This window comes from Gigantopelta aegis, chromosome 11 (assembly GCF_016097555.1).
Source record: "Gigantopelta aegis isolate Gae_Host chromosome 11, Gae_host_genome, whole genome shotgun sequence".
In the NCBI taxonomy this organism is placed as follows: Eukaryota; Metazoa; Mollusca; class Gastropoda; order Neomphalida; family Peltospiridae; genus Gigantopelta; species Gigantopelta aegis.
The window spans coordinates 29,921,117-29,929,238 of NC_054709.1; positions in this window are offsets into that span (position 1 = coordinate 29,921,117).

Consider the following 8,122-nt stretch of genomic DNA (forward strand, 5'->3'; position numbering starts at 1 on the left):
ACATCAAATAGTGGTCAGGAACACCAGGGACTCCCACACCTGTGCCTACTTCATCAATTCCGGAGTGGCCACTGATTTTATAGGTGGCCCCCGCTGAGTCGCAGACCTGTCAAGGTGCTGTTGCCAAGACGAAGGCAACCACTCAGCCGAGTGAGCAACCAGCCAGGCCATGCCCTCCTCTTAAACTGATGCCACAACCAGTCCTGGGACAAGATGGCCAGTGGTCTCTAGAAGCAGGCGAGTTACACCAGTGCTATCGCCATCTTGTCAAGACGAACGTAGAGGACGTCAGAAGGGTATTCAGTGTGCTGACGCACGACTTTTACAAGCCGTTGCCAACTGGTCGTGCCACAGGTGACTACGCTTTTCACAAAGTTAGTCTAGAGGAAGGAAAAAAAGAAAGAAAGAAATGTTTTATTTAAAGACGCACTCAACACATTTTATTTACGGTTATATGGCGTCAGACATATGGTTAAGGACCACACAGATTTTGAGAGGAAACCCGCTGTCGCCACTACATGGGCTACTCTTTCTGATTAGCAGCAAGGGATCTTTTATTTGCGCTTCCCACAGGCAGGATAGCACAAACCATGGCCTTTGTTGAACCAGTTATGGATCACTGGTCGGTGCAAATAGTTTACACCTACCCATTGAGCCTTGCGGAGCACTCACTCAGGGTTTGGAGTCGGTATTTGGATTAAAAATCCCATGCCTCGACTGGGATCCGAACCCAGTACCTACCAGCCTGTAGACCGATGGCCTAACCACGACGCCACCGAGGCCGGTTCTAGAGGAAGGAAGTCCGGCTCTGTGTGTTACTGTAAGACAAGGAGGCCTGACCTACCATCAGGGGATGCTGCTGGCTTCAATGGACAACGCAACGATTCATAGGATCTTCGAGATCATCTGTGGTGTTGATTGTCCGGCCATCGTCAAGCAAACAGCATCAACCGTCTGTCAACAGTGCGTGCCTCAGCTGCACACCTCCAACTTCATTGGATCACCCTAGATGACATCCTAACTACCAACCTTCTTTACCTCCATGAGTATGGACTTGTGTCAGACTTAAACTTTTTGGGCTGTCATTTCAAAAACTTTATATTTTTTTATTTTATAAATAGTCTGACACCCTTTGCTTTTGGCAGTCCGTCTAAATTGCTAAAATCACCTTCAAACTTTGGATGAGCAGTCCATTTTTTGGTTTGGCCAGACATGGTTATTATCAACTTTACTAAATCTTTTCCAAATTTCAGCCCACCTCAAACTGCCCCCCCCCCCCCTTCCTGGAATTGGTCACTGGCGATGTCAAAGGCTAAGTCCAGGATGGGTGTGCCTGAACCTAACTTGGATATGGGCACGTAAAAAGAGTTCTCATACCCATTAGATATAATTTACTCATTAGCATAAGGATGTCAACTGATTTCTTCACAACAAGGACGCCAATTCACGTTTGTGGAAAAAAAGGTAGGCTTTATTCATATATTTGTATCTTGTTTTAAAATGAATATGATGATTATTAATATAAGCATCAATACTGGAATCGACTGTGGCATCATATCCGACTCTGTGAGATTGAATGGAGAAGTATATTGTCTCATAGGGAGGTCATCGATACATTTAAGTCATGGTAATGGGAAATCTGCCCCGTCTACCCAGCCCTCAATGTCCACACATGTCTCATTCAAGGGTATTTTCTCATAAGATGTGACTCAATTGTAAATGCTGTAGTACATCCCATAATAGTATATCCCATCAGGTATTTACATAAAGCATAGCACTGATATTAACTACTAGCGTCAATACTGGAATCGACTGTGACGTCATTTCCGACTCGACGAGACTGAATGGAGATGTGTATCATCTCATAGAAAGATCCTCCACTGTCCATGTCGATACATTTAAGTCATGGTAATGAGAAAGCTGCTCTGTCTCTTGACATGGACCCAGCCCTCAATGTCCAAAATGTCTTGAGGCAGGAATGAGATAAGCTGGCTCTACTCATGCAAGGGTATTTTCTCATAGGACGTGACTCAAATGTAAATGCTACAGTACAATAGAAATCCCATAATAGTACATGTATATCCCATTTACATAACACATAACAGGTCTCTCATATATTCACCACTCAGAAAAATCTGAATTGTACACCCCCCCCCCCCCCTTGATTGCAGACTATGGAGCTCAAAACAAAGAGATGATGCTACATACATGTATGTGACCAGTGTCAGCAGATCTTTACCTACAGACAAGAATTACACAGCAGATAGCTTATGACGACCAGAGATTTAGCTATCAGAAATGGCATGTAACCTTTACCAGGAAGGGTCATCTAGAACGCCACATCAAGAAGACCCACAAACATCAAGTGGTAGGTTCAGCAGACAACGTGGATGAACCGCCATGCATCCTACAAATGTTGGGTGGTACTGTGAGGGTTCATACTATCCAAGACGAGGGCATACAAACATACATGTATGACCCAATGACTTCTGAAGAGCACTTATGACAAAGTTAAAACTATCTTGAAGCAAGCCCTCAAAAGACAGAGGAGTACTCAAATGGTATTTAGCCATGAATGTTAAGATGACCAGACAAAAAGGTGAGACCATCAGTTATACCACTACTCACAGGCTCGAATGAATCGGGGCATTTTAGATTTCATCAGTTGTTTTAGCAATTAACCCACCTATATTTTAATTACTTTCCCAGTTGAACAAGCAGACGTACAAACAGCAACCAGCCATTAAAATTAAAGCATATCCATGTTAATATTTAAATGTTACTTTCGCAATTTTTTTTTTATATATACATAAACCTAAATTGGCCAAAAGCACGCTTATCGGTATGTACATTAAAACAACTACAGTTTTCGTATTTTATAACTATCAAACCCTAAATATCTGGCAAACTCATATGTATGTGCATGTATATATTTACATGCTAATGAGTAATGTCAGTGAATAGTAAAAGTACATGTCGATCTGTTTAATGGAAGCAGATAAGGGCTGCAAAAATTAAAATGGTAAAATAAAAGGCAGATCAGTAATGAACTTCACATTAAAATACTGTCTATTAATATAACATCAAATTTGTTTTATTCAAATAAATATTAGATGATTATTTAGATTTAAAAACATTAATAGTAAAAATCATCAAAGCTATTGAAAAACAAATGACGATTGTACCACCTTATCTTGGAGGTATTATTTAAACACCTTGCAGTATTCTGAAGATTGCTAAATTTATAGGAATAACTACTGGAACGGTTCCCTTAATGTTTTATGATCTGCTGTACAAGATACATTCAACTGTGCGAATGTCAGCAGTTATGGCATGATGTCCTTGTGCTTCATACTTCAAAATATAAATAACGTGAAACAATAGAGTTGCCATGTTTCATTCAGTATGCCGTAATCGGCCAATTTTCGGGATCTTTTTTTACTTTGTTGGTCCATTTACAAATTCAGAAAGTATTTTTAATTGATAATACTAATACATGTGCCAGTCAGTTTTAATATTAGTGCTGCAACGATAAACCAATATACCGTGATATTGCAACTCGATGCGAACCACGGTACAGGTTTGCATATCGTGATGTTTATACCTTGTAATAAGTTTTACCAGAAATAAGCTGATATCTTTGAATAAGCCTCCCCTTTTCTAGTGAATTTGAGAAAATAGCCACCACCACCACACCCCCCCCCCCCCCCTCCCAATCACAATAAATAACTACTATATACACTGTGCATCTAGAAATAGTAGGCATGCTGATGTTTGTAATGAAAAATAAAATTTAGCATATTTGCTTGAACCTTAATTGGATATAAGCACGAAAATAAGTTTAGCATGTCTGCTGCATGTAGCTAATAAGCAAAATTCCTCAAAATATTTATTCCTTCTACTTTCATTTGAATTTGTTTGTTAATAATATCAAATGTATCCCAATACAGTTTTGACGATCTTTAGGCAACCTCATTGAATAATAATGAATTAGACATGGTGGAAAATGAAGGTGTTTGTGATCTAGATGCATGATTAGATTATTTCGCACATGACTAACGATAATTTTACCTATAGATGCAAAGGACTAACTAGTTGGGATTGTCGATGTTTAGCATGCTTCTGTTATTAAAATAAATTAATGTATAGGCTTATTATCATTCAGTATATGTTGTTATTAATTTTTAATAACTTATTTTCATTAATTGTTGTTTGTTTCTATTTATCCTACGTCGCAGAGGACGGTCAAGCGTTCTCGTTACACAAGCTTGGTAAATCGTTTTGACAATGCAGTTATTTGGGGGGGATGCCCGTCACATGACTAAAAAATAAAACGTCACACATCTGCTCTCCAACAAAGCCATTCTTTTTCTCTAAATTATGGACCGTCGACATAATTCAATTATTTTTTATAAAATATTAATAATAAGTTAGATATGGTGGTTATGTAGATGGTTCATTAAAGTACTTTTAGGTACAAATCAAATGTATATATTTTCAGATAATACTTTGTTGGATCATTCAGGGCTTCTACAATGTTTATAGAAATCACTAGCCATGATTAAAAATTCACTAGCCCTACTTTTGAGTAAATACAATTTTACTAGTTTTAATAATCGAATATGTCACCTTAAGAGGAAGATAGAGCTTAAAAACTCTTAGATTAAGGAAGAGGATATTCATATTTACTAAATAAACTTAAATACAGCATTTGACAACTTCTTCTTTTTCACTAGCCATCGGACATGGCAATAGTAGTTATTTACTAGCCCAACATTGAATATCACTATAGCCATGGGAGTGGGGCTACCATAATCTAGAAGCCCTGGATCATTAATTAGGTCAACCATCCGTGACCTAGTGCCTTTAAAACATGTCTGGGGTGTACTCGGGCTATTTACCACAGCTACGCCCACACACACACGTGCAACCGCTGCTGATATTTACCTTCACATTTGATAACAAGGTCATATCTGTGGTTACAGTAGTATTGTGCTGTAATGTAGTCCTGATCCACTTCCCAACCCCAATGGCGACAGTCCGTCAGGCTGTTTTCCAAACCCGTCCTACACACAACGTCACTCATCCAGGTGGGTCCAGTAGCAGGTGTGTCGACATTATTGTTTAGTATCACAGCACCGGCTCTGTAAACAATACAGTCACGTGAGTGCAAGACACAGAAACCAGTTCATGTTATTGTTACTGTTGATAAGTGTGTGTGTGTGTGTGTGTGTGTGTGTGTGTGTGTGTGTGTGTGTGTGCTTTTTTGCTGGTTTATTTTGGGTGTATATGTGTTCGTGGGAGGGGATGTAAATATGATGTTTATGTGTTGGTGGGAGGGGGTGTAAATATGATGTTTATGTGTTGGTGGTGGGGGGGGGTGTAAATATGATGTTTATGTGTTGGTGGGAGGGGGTGTAAATATGATGTGTATGTGTTGGTGGGAGGGGGTATAAATATGATGTTTATGTGTTGGTGGGAGGGGGTGTAAATATGATGTTTATGTTTTGGTGGGAGGGGGTGTAAATATGATGTTTATGTGTTGGTGGGAGGGGTGTAAATATGATGTTTATGTGTTGGTGGGAGGGTGTAAATATGTTTATGTGTTGGTGGGGAGGGTGTAAATATGTTTATGTGTTGGTGGGAGGGGGTGTAAATATGATGTTTATGTGTATATGTGTTGGTGGGAGAGGGTGTAAATATGATGTTTATGTGTTCGTGGGAGGGGGTGTAAATATGATGTTTATATGTTCGTGGGAGGGGTTGTAAATATGATGTTTATGTCAATGAATGATGTGTGAAAACAATATTTTCACATATTACGAAAAATTCCCACGAACAAATAAATAAACCTATTAGATGAACAAACAATTGCTATATATGACGTCATACATACATGCATGCATACATACATACATACATGTACATACATAGATATATACATACATACTTACTTACATAGGTTTTTCGGTATCATCAGTATCATATATTAGGAGTAAAAACTGTAGTATGCAATGCATACATGTACATGTATATGGCGAGCATAATTAATACATTATTTTTATTCCTAATATATGATATTGACGATACCGAAACACACGAGGGTAATAATCTCTTTATCATATAGGCCTAATCTCAAGCTTAATACAACATGAATATGTAAACTGTATACGCAACTTTAATTCCAGTCAGCCATCCCAAACAAACAGGCATGCTTGTGGCTAGGTTGTTGCAAGGTAGTTAGTTACAAGGTTGTTACAAGGTAGTACAAGCAATGCAAGCTACTTGCAAGCTAACATTTAGCTCGCGTAAGGTAGTCAGTAATTCTGCAAGCTTGCCGCGTGCATGTTTTCATTTGTGAAAGCATGCGCAAGCTTGCTGCATGCATATCTTCAACTGTGCAAGCTTCCCGCAAGCATGTTTTCATTTTTGCAAGCTTGCTGCATGCATATCTTCAAATGTGCAAGCTTCCCGCAAGCATGTTTTAATTTTTGCAAGCTTGCTGCATGTATATCTTCAACTGTGAAAGCATGTCTACACTTGTGGAAGCTTGCGCAAGGTTGAATTTTAACAGAAAAAGCTACGTCCAAATAATTTTCATGGTTATTCTTTTTTAATTCATAACTTCTCATATGATTTATCAAATTCAGTGGGAACAGTGGCTAAACAACCAAACATACATGTAACAGATTTAGATAGTATTTACAATAATAATTAAAACAAAATTAATATTAATACATACGAATGATAATGCAATATGGTTAAAACAGAATCATCTTGTAATGATTGGATTTTCAATTGGCCCCAAAAATAACAACATATGCATGGCCATGAGAGGATGACATGGGCCATGTTTGGTTGAAATTAGCCTGGTGGAATCTGAGAAGATGTTGAAAATGTCTGAGCCAATCAGAGGCCAGGGTGGCCATCTTGGATTTTGAATCAGTCCCAAAAATAGCAATACTTTGTCAGGTCCATGAGGGGATCGTTTCAACCAAGTTTGGTTGAAACCTGGATGGAGGACCTTAAAAAGAAGTTTTAAAAATGTCTCAGTCAATCAGCGGCCAGGCCGGCCATCTTGGATAACAATACTTGGTCAAGGCCATGAGAGGATAATTTGGAATAGATTTGGTTGAAATCTGCTTATACGTGGACCATGCATGAGAAGTCAAAAACAACTCAGTCAATCAAAGGCCAGATCGGCCATCTTGGATTTTGAAACTGCCCCCAAAATAACAACTCTTGGTAAGTGCCATGAGAGGATCACTTGGACCGAATTCGATTGAAACCTGGCTGGTGGAACTTAAGAACTAAAAGGTCTCAGTTAATCAGAGGCCTGGGAGGCCATCTTGGATTTTGAATCAGCCACAAAAATAACAACACTTAGTAAGTCATGAGAGAATCATTTGGACTAAGTTTGATTGAAACCAGCCTGGTGGACCTTGAGAAGAAGCAAAAAAAATGTTCTGTCAATCAGAGACCAGGGCAGCTATCTTGATTTTAAATCTGCCCGAAAAATAACAAACTTGGTCAGGGCCATCAGAGGATCATTAGGAATACATATGGTTCAAATTTGCATGGTGGAACTTGAGGAAAAGTAAAAAATGTCTCAGTTATTCAGAGGCCAGGGCGGCCATCTTGGGATTTTTATTGGTCTGAAAATAACAACACTTGGTCAGGTCTATAAGAGGATTATTTGGACCAAGTTTGGTTGAATCCTGCTTGGTGGAACAGGACAAACAATATATATATATATATATATATATATATATATATATATATATACTCTGTTGACTTGTAGTCATCTGACAATAGAAGTCCACGTGTGTAGCCTTATTTTCAATCAGGGGTGGCGCAGATGGTACTGGTAACCTTTTTCTTTCTTTCTTCTTTTTTTTTTTTTTTTTTTTTTGGGGGGGGGGTATATTTGTTGTATCTGTCAAAATGTCCTTCACAGTTAAATTTGAAAGGAGACTGGCAACCTGGAGATGTCCTACTACTATTTTTTTTACACTGTGCCACCCCTGTCAGTGGTTGATTTGGATTGATATTTAAGAAGCCAATCAGATGTCTTTAAATTTATATCCAACATGTATTATATAGTAGTGTGATAACATCTTAC